General features: G+C 39.6%; 1 protein-coding gene across 5 annotated transcripts in view; it reads right to left on the bottom strand.

The window, feature by feature from the left end:
- The window catches only part of GLIPR1 (GLI pathogenesis related 1), a 61,478-nt gene extending 45,886 nt beyond the window's left edge, over positions 1-15,592 (bottom strand). The window contains exons 1-3 of one of the 5 annotated variants that reach the window (XM_053226507.1): positions 15,240-15,592; positions 10,609-10,750; positions 1,883-2,031 (exon numbers count right to left, since the gene is read on the bottom strand). The gene's annotated coding sequence lies outside the window, so the exon portion shown is untranslated. Of the gene's footprint in view, positions 1-916; positions 1,065-1,882; positions 2,320-2,830; positions 2,947-10,608; positions 10,751-15,239 lie in introns of those variants that run through there. The other 4 variants (XM_027071220.2, XM_027071221.2, XM_053226508.1 and 1 more) reach the window with 4 other exon arrangements.
- Between the last annotated feature and the right edge of the window lie 1,050 nt (positions 15,593-16,642).

Below are 16,642 nucleotides of genomic sequence, written 5' to 3'. Positions count from 1 at the left end.
TAAATCTACTTCCTGTATCTCAACTGCCCCAAAATATATGCTGGCAATCATACTCCAAGCTTATGGTCCCCTGATATACATCTGAAGGGTCTCATAACTAAGGTGATATTAAACTGTAATTAGTGGAGTTTCCCTAGCAACAGCTAGCCCCTCAAGGTCCTGGAAACCTTGCTTCCAAAATTCCGTACAGACTTACTCTATCCCTGACCCCCTCCCAACCTGAGGGTATATAATGAATTACCTGTCAAACCCCAGTGCAGCTCTTCCTACCCATGGGTCCTGTCCCCATGCTTTAATAAAATAACCTTTTTGTACCAAAGAGGTGTTCAAGAATTCTTTCTTGACTCTCAGCTCTAGACCACCCCATTATCACCCCAAAACTTCATCAGTAACCAATTGACAACTGTTATATCAGAATTTTTTTCAGATGGTAAGTTTATCAAGTGAGCGCAATGCAGGTTTTCCATAGTAAAATTTTAATAAAGTATGAAGCATGTTTATCAGACCCAAATAGTCTTAGTTTCTCTGCAATAAGTCAAAAGCACAAACCTACATCTAGTCATCAGTGCTTTAGCCTTTTATCTCATTAGATAGCCAATGAATGCAATCCCATTTGTTGTGCAAACAAAACTTTAACGTCTGGTTACCAAGGACTGAAAGCTATCTCCACAATTACCCATGACAACTTTGAGACAGACAAAATTAACCATTATTTTAAGTCATCCTTTTGCTAAGAAATTGCAACAGAGATAACACAAGCTTACTTGACTTTCAGCAAGCCTAGATAGAATAAATTCCATATTTAATGCTGATAAACAGGTCTATCAAAACCCAACAAACTTAAATTATCTTAAACACTGAATACAGTTTACTTGGGTCCACTTAAGACAATTTGTTCTCCATGGTTAATTTTTACCTGGAATGCTGGTGGGGAATATGAAGTGGGGGGGGGGCCAAGGGGGTGCTCTTTGCTCCCGGACAGGAGGGTAGGAGGAGGAACTAGTGGTGCCTGAGGCACTGAGGGTGGGATAGGAACCAGTTATGCAGGGGCCGCACCCCGTATGCTGCAGAAACAGAAGGGGGAGGGGAAGGATGAGTCAGTGAGGTTTGGCCAAGAAGCCTGGAAGCAGATAAATGCCCAGAGAGCAGAGAAAGACGTCTCCGGGTCCTAAAGCCTGTCAGCTCAGAGGAGCAGACGCCAGGTTTTGTTTTGTTTTGTTTTCCATCAACTAGTGGAATTAGGCAATCCATGTCAGGCCAGAGAAGACAGGGAATTTCCCCGAACCAAATGGGGTTTCAGCAGCTGCTTGGAGATATTCCTTAAAGTCCCTGTCCTGAGGTACACTAACCACAGTTGGCTCCAATTATCATAGTCATTAACCAGGGAAATGAATGAATGAATGAATGAATGGGAGGAGTAGGCACAGAAGGGGCAGTGGAGGGGTCATCATCCATAGTAGGAGGTGTCGTAGGAGAGGTGGGTGTTAGGCTTTCTTTCTTAATTTGTTCCTTCTCTGGAGATACACGTAAGTGACATAATGCTGTACAGACTAAACTCCAGGTCACTAAAATGGAATCAGGAAGCTTCTCTCCTTTTTCAAGTTTTCTTGTTAGATTTTTTCCCACTAGCTCCCATAGATCTAAATCAACTGTACCATGGTTGAGGAACCAGGAACAGGCATCTCTTATTGCTCATAACAATTTATTTAATTGATCTTTTGTAACCATACAATGAGCTGCCTTTAAAAGCTGCTGTAAAGGTTTTAAATATAATAGCTGTTCCTTTGGCATTTTTTGGCCCATGGTAGAGAAAGAGAAAAATACTCTCATTGAAAACTAGACACGTTGGCAGCTATCCCAAGCGGGTACTGCTGTCCCTTACCGCGATGTGGTCTGTCAGAAGTCTGGACAATTTCACTTTCTTTGCCTGAATGTGTCCATTCTGCCCCCTGAAAATCTTCCTCTCAAGTCTATCACTATTGCGTCAGTGTCACCAGTTATGGATTCAGCTTCGGGCTTTGTCCAGCAAAGCTGAGGAGAGCAGAAAGGACTACTCAAAACTCCATTCAAGTCAAGGGAGGTGAGAGGGAGGCTAAGGGAAGTTTCCCCCAGCTGCTCCCAAGCTCCCATATTCATTGAGTCTGCATTTAGAGAAACATTGCACAATACATCAGTGGGCTACGTGCCAGTAAGAATGTATAGAAAGTGTGCAGAAAACCAAGGCAGGATAAAATATCCCATGAGATAACATGGTCTAAGGAATTTATGAACACAGGCAGGACCTAACCCATAGATATACATTAACTAACCCGTAGATATACACTAACTAGATAAGCAAAGCAAGGCCGCTGTTTTCAGCAAGGCCAAAAAGCAGTTTTCTGCTTTGCAATGCGTTCCCTATAATCTTCTAACCCAGGACATTGCTCTTTGATTTCCCTGACACGCTGAGAGCATGGAGCCTGTTTGGGATTCTCTGTCTCCCCTTCTCTCTGCTCCTCTCCCACTCATGCTGCCTCTGCCTCTCTCAATGTAAATAAATAGAATTGGCCATCATTTTAAGTCTTTTTGCTAACAAATTGCAACAGAGATAACACGAGCTTATTTGACCTTTAGTAAGCCTAGGTAATAAAACGACATTGAGGCACTAAGGCAGCCGTGAGGAAGGTCATGCTCTGCATGTTTCAGGTGTTTATTAGTGGGCTGCAATCTGCAAGGAGATTTATTTAAGTTACATCTCTCTAGCCTTTGTTTTCCTCGTCATTCCCCCTTCCCCCCTCCCCCCTCCTCTATTTCCCCCTTTCCTTTCAATCATCTTTTCCACAGTTGTTACCATCATCTTTGCTTTCTGTTTTTGTTTCTCCTCATCCTGAAAGGGCGGCCTACGCCGGCGGACTCCATCTTGTTCTGTGTCCTTCACCTAGACCACGCCTCCTCCCCTTGAGTAACCTCCCGCTCACCTGTTCAAACTTCCTGATCAAAACACGCCCAGCGACCTGTGTAACAGGACTCCGACCCTTCCCCAGCCAATCAGCTGAGGCCACAGCCATTACCTCACCAACTGCCCCTAGACCCCTATAAAACCTGTGCTTTTGAACCTCGCTCTCTCTCCCCGGTATCTCACCGCTGCGTCGGTGCAGGTAGGGGATTGAGCTTGAGCTAGCTCGAATAAAGACTCTTTTGCTTTTGCCTCGGACTCGGCTCCCTGGCGGTATTTGGGGATCACGAATTCTAGGCATAACAATCCCTCTTTACAAATATCTTTTGTGCCTCCCTGAGCAATCCTTCTATTTGCTTCTCATTCCATCCATCCATCTTCTGCACTTTCTGGCAATATCAGGCCAACTTCTAGTACAAAATTAACCTTCAGGAGACCCTGCCCAATAGGTTCTCTGAATGTAGAGGCCTGAATATTTCCTCATTTGATCCCTAAGCCTCTGTAAGACAGTAGTTGGGGTCCTCCTTCTCTTGCTATATTTCAAAAGCTTTGGCGACATCCTGATATCTTGGAGCTGATTCCCTGATCCCTTTATTAGCTCTCTTAGATCCTGCATCCTAACCCTGTCCCCAGGATCATGGTCGTCCCAACCAGGTCTACAACCAGCTTTGTTGAGCTCGCCTAACACCCAGGCTGGGTGGGTGCTCTCTTTCCCAAATAGACATTGCAGCCCTCATGATAATTCCTCTTTCCTCTTCAGTAAATAAGATATTTGTGATAAACATCAGCTCAGCCCAAGAATAAACATTAGGTCCCCAAAACTGATCAACCTGATCTGCCAAGCCCAATAGAGCTTCTAACAGTGGTTTTATTTCCTTCTTGAAATTCCTTACCTCAGAACTGGTGAGGGGGGCACTGACAAAGCCAATTTCTACCTATCCCAAAGGGACCTCCCTTAATGAGAATAACCTAGAACCCTTTCCTGAGCCCCTGGAGGGAAGAGGGAAGTTCTCTATGTCCTTCCCACGTTGTTCCAGTTCCTTCCTCAGATTTGGACACAAACCAGTAGACAAGGAGCGTCCTCCCAGTACTGTAGCATTTGTCCCAGTGGACTATCTGGGGGAATCTGAAGAGTCCCCACCTCTTTCTGGGTGTCTCTTCCCTTACCCCTAATACTAGAATTTCTTTTCCCCATCCTTGACCAGGCTAGTTCCTGCTTCTGAGTTTCCCTGGGATGTTCAACCACCATTAATGGAGGTTTCCTGAACTCTCCAGAACCCGCTTTGTCTGTCTCCAGATGTTTCCCTTGCAGGAGAAGGGAACCTTGGATCAAGACTCAGCATTCCCTTTGTATCTAGGATACTCAAGACTCAGCATTCGCTTTATATCTAGAATACGTCTCAGTCACACACACTCAGCCTCTGAGGATTTCCGGACTCCCAAGGTAATACTTATAGGCTAACTTGCCTACCTTAGTCCCTGCACAGAATTACCAGGTCGCTGCCATAGGCTACACCCAGCATCACTTCTTCTATCTCCATAGGTAAAAAAAGTTCTTGAGTTCCACGAATCCCCCAAGGGCCAGGGGCCCTCCTGCAAAAAGGCCACCCAAACTGAGGTGGGACACGTCTCCTCTCTCACAAGAGGACCTGGACCCTGCCCGCTGACGTGAATCTCGGCCAAGCCCCCAAATTGCCAGAAATAAGCCCACTGTTATAGGTGGGGAGTGGATAGAAACCTGAAACAAAGTAGAGGTGCTTGATCCAAGGTATGTGAGAGCATGAAGTTCCTATGCCAGTGACTAGGGAGCTGGGTAAAGCCATTTCCACCTCTCAGGTACCGGTGCATGGGCACACGTACACTGATCCACCTCAGTGAGCTAAGTAGCGCCACCTAGTGGAGAACAGAACCATTACACTAAGCCCTGCCTAACAGTGCCCTCTAAGCACATCCCCCAGAAGACCATTGCAAGTCACTCTACCTGCTTAGTATATGGACCATAGAGTGCTTCATAGTTTCAGTTCTAGGAGAAACTGGATGTAACCATTCACGTTTCATTCTGCTCACTGGTTCGATTATTTATTCATTTTCTTTGCTTCTGTATTTGCTTAAAGTTTTCTTTTTTAATTCTTTCTTTTCTTTCTCTTTCTTAGTTAAAAAAATTTTTTTTACTTTATTTTTTATTTTTAATTTTTTATTCTATTTCATTTATTTTATTCTGTAATTTAAAACATTTTTTTCTTACTGTTTTTTCTTCTTTCCTTTCTCTTTCTTTTCTATTCTATCAAGCCTCTTTCAACAAGCAGACCAAAACATACCTGGGATCCAGCTTCCTTTATTTGATTTTTTGTTTTATTTTTAATTTTTTAACTTTAATTTTTTATTTTATTATTTTTTCTTCCTCCAAAATGACAAAATGAAGGAATTCACCCCAAAAGAAAGAACAGGAAGAAATGAAAGCCAGGGACTTAATCAACACAGATATAAAATGTCTGAACTAGAATTTAGAACCACGATAATAAGAATACTAGCTTGCATTGAAAAAAACAGAAGACACCAAAGAATCCCTTTCTGTGGAGATTAAAGAAATAAAATCTAGCCAGGCTGAAATTAAAAATGCTATAACTGTGATGCAATCTTGACTGGATGCCATGATGGTAAGGCTGGACAAAGCAGAGCAGCGAATGAGTGATATAGAAGAAAAAAATATGGAGAATAATGAAGCAGAAAAAAAGAGGGAAACATAGGCTACAGATCACAGTACAAGACTTAGAGAACTCAGTAACTTATTAAAAAAATAACATCCAAATTATAGGAGTCCCAGAAGGTGAAGAGAGAGAAAAAGAAGCAGAAGATTTATGTGAGCAAATTATATCAGAAAACTTTCCTAATCTGAGGAAGAGCACAGACATCAAAATGCAAGAAGCACAGAGAACTCCCATTAGATTCAACAAAAACCAACCATCACCAAGGCATATCATAGTAAATTCACAAAATATACATACAAGGAAAGAATTATGAAAGAAGCAAGGGGAAAAAGACTTTACCCTATAAGGGAAGACAGATCAAGCTCACAGCAGACCTATTCACAGAAACTTGAGAGGGCAGAAAAGGAGTGGCAGGATATATTCAACTGCTGCGTTGGAAAAATATGTAGCCAATAATTCTTCATCCAGCAAGTCTGTCATTCAAAATAGAAGAGAGAAAAAGTTTCCCAGAAAAACAAAAACTAAAAGAGATCTTGACCACTAAACCAGCCCTGTAAGAAATTTTAAGGGGAACTCTTTGAGTGGAGAAAAGACAAAATGAAACAAAAGAAAACCAAAAGCAACAAAGACTAGAAAGGACCTGAGAACACCACCAAAAACACCAACTCTACAGGCAAGATAATGGCACTAAATTCATACATTTCAGAACTCACTCTAAATGTCAATGGACAAAATCCTCCAATCAAAAGACATATGGTATCAGAATGGAAAAGAAAACAACACCATCCATATGCTGCTTACAAGAGACTCATTTTAGACTTAAAGACACCTGAAGATTGAAAGTAAGGGGATGGAGAGCCATTTATCATCCCAATGGTCATCTAAAGAAAGCTGGAGTAGCCATACTTATATCAGACAAACTATATTTTAAAATAAAGACTGTAACAAGAGATGAAGAAGGGCATTATATCATAATTAAGGGGACTATCCACCAAGAAGATCTAACAATTGTAAATATTTATGCCTCCAACATGGAATCCCAAATATACAAATCAATTAATCACAAACATAAAGAAACTCATTGATAATAATACCATAATAGTAGGGAACTTCAACATCCTAGTTACAACAATGGACAGATCATGTAAGCAGAAAATCAACAAGGAAACAATGGCTTTGAATGACACACTGGACCAGATGGATTTAACAGATATTTTCAGAACATTTTATCCTAAAGCAGCATAATACACATTCTTCTCTAGTGCACATGGAACATTCTCCAAAATAGATCACATACTAGGTCACAAATCAGCCCTCAACAAGTATAAAAAGATTGAGATCATACCTTGCATATTTTCAGACCACAATGCTATGAAACTTGAAAAAATTTGGAAAGACCATGAATACTTGGAGATAAAAGAACTTCCTACTAAAGAATGAATGGGTTAACCAAGAAATTAAAGAGGAAATTAAAAAGTACATGGAAGCCAATGAAAATGGAAACACGACAGCCCAAAACCTCTAGATGCAGCAAAAGCAGTCATAAGAGGGAAGTATATAGCAATCTAGGCCTTCCTAAAGAAGGAAGAAAGATCTCAAATACACAACCTAACCTTACACCTAAAAGAACTGGAGAAAGATCAGCAAACAAAGCCCCAAATCAGCAGAAGAAGGGAAATAATAAAGATTAGAGCTGAAATCAATGATATCAAAATCAAACAGAACAGATCAATGAATCCAGGAGATGGTTCTTTGAAAGAATTAACAAAATTGATTAATCCCTAGCCAGACTGATCAAAAAGAAAAAGGAAAGGATCCAAATAAATAAAATCACTAATGAAAGAGGAGAGATCACAACCAACACCACAGAAATACAATCAATAATAAGAGAATATTATGAGCAACTACATGCCAACAAGTTGGGCAATCTGGAAGAAATGGGCAACTTCCTAGAAACATATAAACTACCAAAATTGAAACAGGAATAATAGAAAATTTGAACAGACCCATAACCACTAAAGAAATTGAATCAGTAACCAAAAATCTCCCAACAAACAAGAGTCCAGGGCTGGAGGGCTTTCCAGGGGAATTCTACCAAACATTTAAAGAAGAGTTAACACCTATTCTTTTGAAGCTGTTCCAAAAAATAGAAATGGAAGGAAAAAATCCAAACTCATTCCACAATGCCAGCATTACCTTGATTCCAAAACCAAACCCCATTAAAAAGCAGAACTACAGACCAATTTCCCTGAAGAATATGGATGCAAAAATTCTCAGCAAGATACTAGCAAACCGGATCCAACAATACATTAAAATAATTATTCACCACGATCAAGTGGGATTTATTCCTAGGATGCAGAGCTGGGTCAATACCCATAAATCAATCAATGTGATACATCACATTAAAAAAGAAAGGATAAGAACCACATGATCCTCTCAATAGATGCAGAAAAAGCATTTGACAAAATATAGCATGTCTTCTTGATGAAAACACTCAAGAAAGTAGGGGTAGAAGGACATACCTCAAGATTATAAAGGCCATATATGAAAGACCCACAGCTAATATAATCCTCAATAGGGAAAACCTGAGAACTTTCCCCCTAAGCTCAGGAATATGACAGGGATGGTCACTCTCACCACTGTTATTCAACATAGTGTTGGAAGTTGTAGCGTCAGTAATCAGACAACACAAGGAAATGAAAGGCATCCAAATCCACAAGGAGGAAGTCAAACTTTCACTCTTCACAGACAACATGATACTCTGTGTGGAAAACCCAAAAGACTCCACCAAGAAACTGCTGGAACTGATGCATGAATTCAGCAAAGTGGCAGGATATAAAATTAATGTAGAGAAATCTGTTGCATTTCTACACACCAATAATGAAGCAGTAGAAAGAGAAATAAAGGAATTGATCCCATTTACAATTGCACCAAAAAAACACATAAAATACCTAGGAGTAAACCTAACCAAAGAGGTGAAAAATCTATACCCTGAAAACTATAGAAAGCTTATGAAAGAAACTGAAGAAGATACAACAATATGGAAAAACATTCCATGCTCATGGATCGGAAAACAAGTATTGTTAAAATGTCAATACTACCGAAAGCAATCTACATATTCAATGCAGTCCCTATCCTATCAAAATAACACCAGCATTCTTCACAGAGCTAGAACAAACAATCCTAAAATTTGTATGGAGCTAGAAAAGACCAGGAATAGCCAAAGCAATATTGAAAAAGAAAACGAAACCTGGAGGCATCATAATTCCAGACTTCAAGCTGTATTACAAAGCTGTAGTCATCAAGACATTATAGTACTGGCACAAAAACAGACACATGAATTAATGGAAAAGAGTAGAGAACCCAGAAATGGACCCAGAGATGTACGGCCAACTCATCTTTGACAAAGCAGGAAATACTATCCAATGGAAGAAAGATAGCCTCTTCAGCAAATGGTGCTGGGAAAACTGGACAGTGACATGCAGAATGAACCTGGACTACTTTCTTACACCTTACACAAAAATAAACTTAAAATGGATGACCTAAATGTAACACAGGAAGCCATCAGAATCCTAGAGGAGAAATCAGGCAACAATCTTCTTGACCTTGGCTGCAGCACCTTCTTACTCAACATGTCTCCAGAGGCAAGGGAAACAAAAGCAAAAATGAACTACTGGGACCTCATCAAGATAAAAAGCTTCTGCACAGTGAAGGAAACAATCAGCAAAACTAAAAGACAACAGATGGAATGGGAGAAGATATTTGCAAATGACATATCAGATAAAGGTTAGTATCCAAAATCTGTAAAGAACTTATCAAACTCAACACCCAAAAACCAAATAATCCAGTGAAGAAATGGGCAAAAGACATGAATAGACACTTCTCCAAAGAAGACATGCAGATGGCCAACCGACACATGAAAAAATGCTCAACATCACTCATCATTAGGGAAATACAAATCAAAACCACAACGAGATACCACCTCATGCCTGTCAGAATGGCTAACATTAACAATTCAGGCAACAACAGACATTGGCAAGGATGCGGAGAAAGAGGAACCCTTTTGCACTGCTGATGGGAATGCAAACTGGTGCAGCCACTCTGGAAAACAGTATGGAGATTCCTCAAAAAATTAAGATGTAGAACTACCCTATGATCCAGTAATTGCACTACTAGATATTTATCCAAAGGACACAACAGTGCTTATTTGAAGAGAAACATGCACCCCAATGTTTCTAGCAGCACTATCGACAATAGCCAAATTATGGAAAGAGCCCAATTGTCCATTGACCGATGAATAGATAAAGAAGATGTGGTATATATATATAATGGAATATTACTTGATGATCAAAAAGAATGGAATCTTGCCTTTTGCAACAACATGGATGGAACTAGAGTGTATTATGCTAAGCAAAATGAGTCAGAGAAAGACAAATATCACGATTTCCCTCATATGTGGAACTTAAGAAACAAAATAGATGAACATAGGGGAAGAGAAGCAAAAATAGATAAAAACAGAGAGGGAGACAAACCATAAGAGACTTTAAATACAGAGAATAAACTGAGAGTTGCTGGTGGAGTGTTGGGTCGGGGGATGGGCTAAATGGGTTATGGGCATTAGGAGGGCACTTGTTGGGGTGAGCACTGGGTGTTCTATGTAAGTGATGAATCACTAAATTCTATTCCTTAAATCATTATTATACTATATGTTAACTAACTTGGATTTAAATAAATAAAAAGAACAATGAAAAAAAAAAGCAAATAATAAGCCTATTGACCCAATGAAAGGAGGGACGGGGAGACTTGGACTTCAGTGAAGTGAGGCTTTAATCAGTGTTATGGCAAGAGTGGGTGTCTAATGGATAGGCACACTCAGGGCAGTTATAGCAGACAATTTGTCTCTTGGCATGCAAGTCCCTCCCCTGGTTCCTCATTGGCTGAGTACTACAGAGGTTACAGCCTTACCTGGACATCGCCTGTGCCCATGGAAGGCAAAAAGTAGTCTGACTGGAACAAATGTACATTCCCTGAGGTGACGCTGCGACTTTCAGTACGCCCTCCCTTTGTTCTTTGGTGCATGCTCATTGCAAAGCCCTTGAAAATAAGCCTGAGAAATGGAGAAGGGAAGAAGAACCAGGGAGTGAAGTGTCTAAAATTGGGGACTCCATTATGGGGGGGGGTGTTCATATAAATTTCCAAAAGGTTGTAAACCTACTGTTAACTAGACAACACAGCTTTTATTTGGTATTTCTGAAAATGAATCATCTCCCTTACTTCTCACAATACCTCACACAATAATAACTTGGTATAAGCTGGTTTTATGTATGCTAGTGTGTACAAGTTAAGTCTAATCCAAATCCTAGGAACAATTAGTTAGCACTGAAGCACTCTAATCAGGAATCCAGACTCCAAAGGTGCTCTTAGTATTTTAGATACGGTTATGAAAATTGACACCCGAGAGTTTGTTAATTAGTAGAAGGATGTTTACGAATAATTTCCATTGGCAAAATGAACACTGTTCAAGATGGATGGTTTGTAGGAAGGTTGAACATGCCCTCCTGCCACTGCATGAATAAGGTGGAGAGCAAGAGCCGAGTACAGCTGTCTTACAGAGGCCTCGGTCTCCTGCCCTCACTTGATATTAATATAGGGTCTGCCTGATTGCAAATCCTACTTGCAGTGAAGAGCACAATTTCTTTAAGCTGTCCGTGTTCAAATCAATTCCTATATACTGGCTAAATGACTGAGCATTTTACTTTTCTGTGCCTTGACTTCCTTATCTTCAAAAAAATGGGATAGTAATAACATACTTCATTGAATTGATAAGAAATTATTTGTAAAAAAAAAACAGTGTTTGGGGTGCATGGATGGCTCGGCTTGTTAAGCATCTGACTCTTGATTTCCACTCAGATCATGATCTCACTATTTGTTGGATCGAGCCCCACATCGGGCTCTGTGCTGACAGTGCACAGCCTGCTTGGGATTCTCTCTCTCCCTCTCTGTCTGCCCCTCCCTCACTCATACTCTCTCTTTCTCTCAAAATACATAAACTTAAAAAAATGGACTCCGTTAAAAAATGTTTACTGTGTGCAACACACACATAAGTACTGTATCTATTAACTATTATTATTACTTCCCTTTAATAACTTAGGCATGCATATGTGCTTCCCATAGGTACAACTGAGACTAAGTTTAACCTAGAACATTTTCATACTTTATAGCATTACCTTTAGATAGGCTAATTGCTTAAAAAATATATCTTGACAGTATAAGAATTATGCTATAGATTCACAGTGGGGGATTTTGATGCAAATTATTCAGAATGCTGTTAATTTGTTTCTTAATAAATTCTTTATCTTCTGATTTTTTATGCCACTGCATTTGGTATTCATTTGGATAGACTAAATTATTTATTTTCCTAATTTTAAAATGAATGGACTCACCCAAATTGATATTTTATAATTAGTTTTTAAACATCTTTGGAGATTAAATGGAAAATGGTAGGCAAATGCCACTTTCTTTCTTTCTCTCTTTTTTTAAAAAAATATATTTCTTTTCTCTACTCAACAATTGAAGATACACTTTCAAAATATAATTTGCCTTCTTTGGGGTGCCTGGGTGGCTCAGTCAGTTAAGCACCAACTTTAGCTCAGATTGTGATCCCACAGTTTGTGAGTTCAAGCCCCACATCGGGCTCTATGCTGACAGTGCGAAGCCTGGAGCCTGCTTCAGATTCTATGTCTCCCTTTCTCTCTGCCTGTCCCCTGCTCACGCTCTGTATGTGTCTCTCTCTCAAAAAATAAATAAAAAATTTTTTAAATTGCCTTCTTAAAACCTGTAACTTTATAAAGTTTATTTTTACTTTCATTTCTTTTGCCTAGCTTGGATGATTGGGGGCTTGAGGTTATGTGCAGTTCTCAGGACTGGGTGAATTATCTTTGTGTATTCAAGAATAATTATAACTATCTTGAAACTTTTCTTGTAACTATGAAGAAGGAAGATTTATTTCCCCACTACCCTTCTAAATTCTTGGCTGAGATACCTCCTATAATAAAAAGACAGATTAACACTGGAAAATAAGCAGAAGTTTAATAACATGTATACCTCCTGTACACATGAAAGATACCCAGGAAGACTGAGTAGCTCCCTAAAATGGCCCAAGCCACTGCCTTAAACACCATCTCCCAGTAAAGACCAAAGACTGGGGTGGGGAAAGCCAGTTATGAGAGGTTACTAGGAAAGGCACAGTAAACAAGAGTATGGTTATTATGTTATTTTTCTAGGCAGCTAATGGAGGGTCAAAATTTTCCCCTGAGACCACAGGGTCTTGATTGTTTTCAGCTCAAAATAGTCCACATGCCAAAGTGGCACATTTTGGAAAAATATTCTGAATTCCTTCATTTTCCTCAACTCCTTAAAAAAATTTTTTTTAACGTTTATTCATTTTTGAGAGACAGACAGAGACAGAGTATGAGTAGGAGAGGGGCAGAGAGAGGAGACACAGAATCGGAAGCTGGCTCCAGACTCTGCTGATAGCACAGAGCCCGACATGGGGCTTGAACTCACAAACTGTGAGATCATGACCTGAGCCTAAGTCAGTTGCTTAACTGACTGAGCCACCCAGGTGCCCCTTCCTCAACTCTTTATTAGTAAAAACTCATACTCTAACCAGTTTTTTTGTGTGTGTGTTTTTTTGTTTGTTTGTTTGTTTTTACCCAAGCAGAGCCAACTGCATTGTTAGGTTGGTAACACACCCTGGTTTCTTGTCCTTACTACCTAACATAGAACCAAAAAGTCTTGCAAAACCGTCCATAAGATAGTGTCCAAGTGTTTGTTTTACATTAGCTGGTGAATGAATCCATTTCCACCAATAGTTTGTGCTACTTTTCTAGGCATGTGCTACTTTTCTGGTCTTTTCTCTTGTGTGGCCACCATTCCAAAAAGGAGCCAGGCCATCAGGGTGGATCCCAGGGCAGTGCTCTATGCCCAGGTGCCTTTTAGATTTTATTTACACCCTATCTGTGTTCCTATAGGGTTTAGATTAAAAGATGAATCTAAATCATAGTCCCCATGCTGTTCATAATCTTTTCTCACTGTCAAAGTCTAAATAATTTTCCATTGGTTCAAACTCAACCTAAGTTCCCTCTTGGAGGGCTCCCTAGTCTTCATGAAAATAGGATTTCAGGGGTACCTGGGTGGCTCAGTCGGTTAGGTGTCTGACTTCAGCTCAAGTCATGATCTCTTGGTTCATGGGTTCAAGCCCCGCATTGGGTTCTGTGCTGACAGCTCAGAGCCTGGAGCCTGCTTCAGATTCTGTATCTCTGTCTCTCTCTGCCCTTCCCTTGTTCATGCTCTGTCTCTCTCTCTCTCTCTTAAAAATAAATAAACATTTTAAAAAAAATTTTAAGAAAATGGGATTTCAACCAAACATGCCCAGGTATGTCCAGATTGTACTTGGCCCCAACAGGAAATCCCTACCCACTGTTCAAGAGGTACTAGCCACTATACAAAAATATTTTCTACATTTCTATCTCCAGCCTTGAGCTCCTGTCATGTATTCAGCTGCTGCTTGTCATCTCCATACACGATCTTTCCCATCTCAGTTCATTACAACTCAGTCTCCAAATTCTCAGGACAAAATCTTGGAGTCTCCCTTGATTCCTGTTTCACTCCTCACATATATGTAATCCATTAGTAAATCTGATTGACTCATCTTTGAAGTAGATCTGGAATTCATCCACTTCTCACCACTCCCTTTTCAATCAGCCTCTCTTCACCTCCAACCTGGATTATTGCACTACCTTCCTCAGTTGTCTCCTTGCTTTCTCCTCTTGCCCCTACATTATACTTTTCTGCCAGCAGTCAGAAGTATCCCTTCATAATCTAAGTCAGTTATGTCAAAACCCTCCATGACTTTGATTTGGAGTTGAGCAACTTGAAGAAATAGCCTCCACCTTGTTTCCTTTGTTTGTTTGTTTTTTGCTGGGTGATTAGCAACAGACATTTACAGCTTCTGGGGGTTGCGGTTTAAAAGGTGGTAGCTTTCTAGAATTTCTGACAGCCAACAGTTGTGTCCTGCTGGTGGCATTTGTTACTTGACAGCAACAGTGGTGATGGTTTTCTTATCAGCCAGACCTAGGCATTGCTCTGAGAAGTTCTGCCTGCAGACTGTGTTTTCAGTGCCCTCAATCACCCTGTCAATTTCTTATAAGTGCCTTTGCTGCTTAACTTTGTCAGAATGACTTCTTTTGTTTGCAACTAAGAATCTTGACTTTTTGAGGAGAAAAAAAAAAACCTCTCAGAAGATTCCCTTTTTTTTTAACATTTTGGGGTACTTTCAATGTTTGATATACATATGTATGTTTTTAAAATACAGTAAAACCTTGGTTTGCGAACATAATTCATTCTGGAAACATGTTTGTAATCCAAAGCACTCGTATATCAAAGCGAATTTCCCCATAAGAAATAATGGAAACGCAGATGGTTCATTCCGCAATCCAAAAATATTCATATAAAAATGATTACAATACATAATATAATATAAAATAATGAAGAAAATACAAAATATATAGAAAAATAAGTTAACCTGCACTTACCTTTGCAAACCGTTGTGACTGGTGTGAGGGAGACCAGAGAGAGGAGGTTTATTGTGTAAGATGACTTTCATGATCACTAATCGAATCACTGTTATCTATTGGCTCAATGGCATCTTTTCCTGCATGGAAGCCATCATATACACTTGCATGGATGTTGGCACAGTACGGTATTAATAAACTCTTGTCATATACTGTTTTTAGCGTAACTGGCAATAAGGCAACAGAGGAAAGGGTCTATATCTGCAGGCAGCCTGACCTAGAATGAAGCAAAGCATTCCTAAGCTTACTCTTGTGCTTTGAAGTGACAAAAAATACACTAATGCCAGTTGTGGGCACTTGCCAACGTTCTGAAAAGTCACTGATTTCTGCCAAACACTGTGGCCTGAGAGCGAGCATCTGAGCATGAGAGGCAATCACCCACAATCCTGCAGTGAGAGAGAGAGAGAGAGAGAGAGAGAGAGGGAGGGAGAGGGAGAGAGAAGAACCATTGACTCAATTGTGATCATTTGACATTTGGCGTCACTTACTACTCATATTGCAAGATGTCATTCATTTAACAAGTTAAAATTTATTAGAAATGTTTGCCTGTCTTGCAGAATACTTGCAGAACAAGTTACTTGCAATCCAGGGTTTTACTATACATATATATATACACATATACATATTAAATTATATATATACTATACATATATACATATACATATTAAATTATATATATTCAGAGACTTATTTGTTAAATGAAGGCATAGTTTTATGCAACTTCGTATCTTGCTTATTTTTCTCTACTTAGTATCATTTCATAAGTATATTTTTGGCTGTTGTAATTCTTCATAAACATTTTTGAGGACTGTACAGTGTTTTCTCAAATGAATGCATTGTACTTTTATTGCTGGATATTTAGATTGTTTTCATTTTTTCTTTATTATAAATAACATTGCCATGATTATATTTATATATAAGGCCTATTCCAAATTTATTAGGATTGATTCCTAGAAATAGAATTACTGGATAATGAGGTATGAGTGTTTTTAAGATTTCAAATATGGAGTGTCCAATTACCCTCTTAGAACTTGTATTAATTTATACTTCTGACACCATCATGTGGGCACTGAGATCATATATTACCCTGAATATTGGAACAATGTATATATATGAACCTGGTTGAGCATATTGTCTGAAAGAACCAGAGCTAGACACTAGTTAAAGCAGTAATGGTAGATTTTATTCAGAAACTATTGCAAAAGGGGAAAAGAGGCCCCAGTATAGAACTGGGCTCAGTTCTGAAAACAATAAAGGCAGCTGGGGATTTACAGACAGGAAGCAGAGTTGGATGTGGGGGAGGTGTTAGTGGATGAAAAATTATAAAGAGCAGGCCAGACTTATCAGATATCAAGGGTGAGGGG

The sequence above is a fragment of the Acinonyx jubatus genome, chromosome B4, assembly GCF_027475565.1.
Source record: "Acinonyx jubatus isolate Ajub_Pintada_27869175 chromosome B4, VMU_Ajub_asm_v1.0, whole genome shotgun sequence".
In the NCBI taxonomy this organism is placed as follows: Eukaryota; Metazoa; Chordata; class Mammalia; order Carnivora; family Felidae; genus Acinonyx; species Acinonyx jubatus.
The sequence above is the reverse complement of the archived record's forward strand: the minus strand, read 5'-3'. Positions and strand labels throughout refer to the sequence as shown.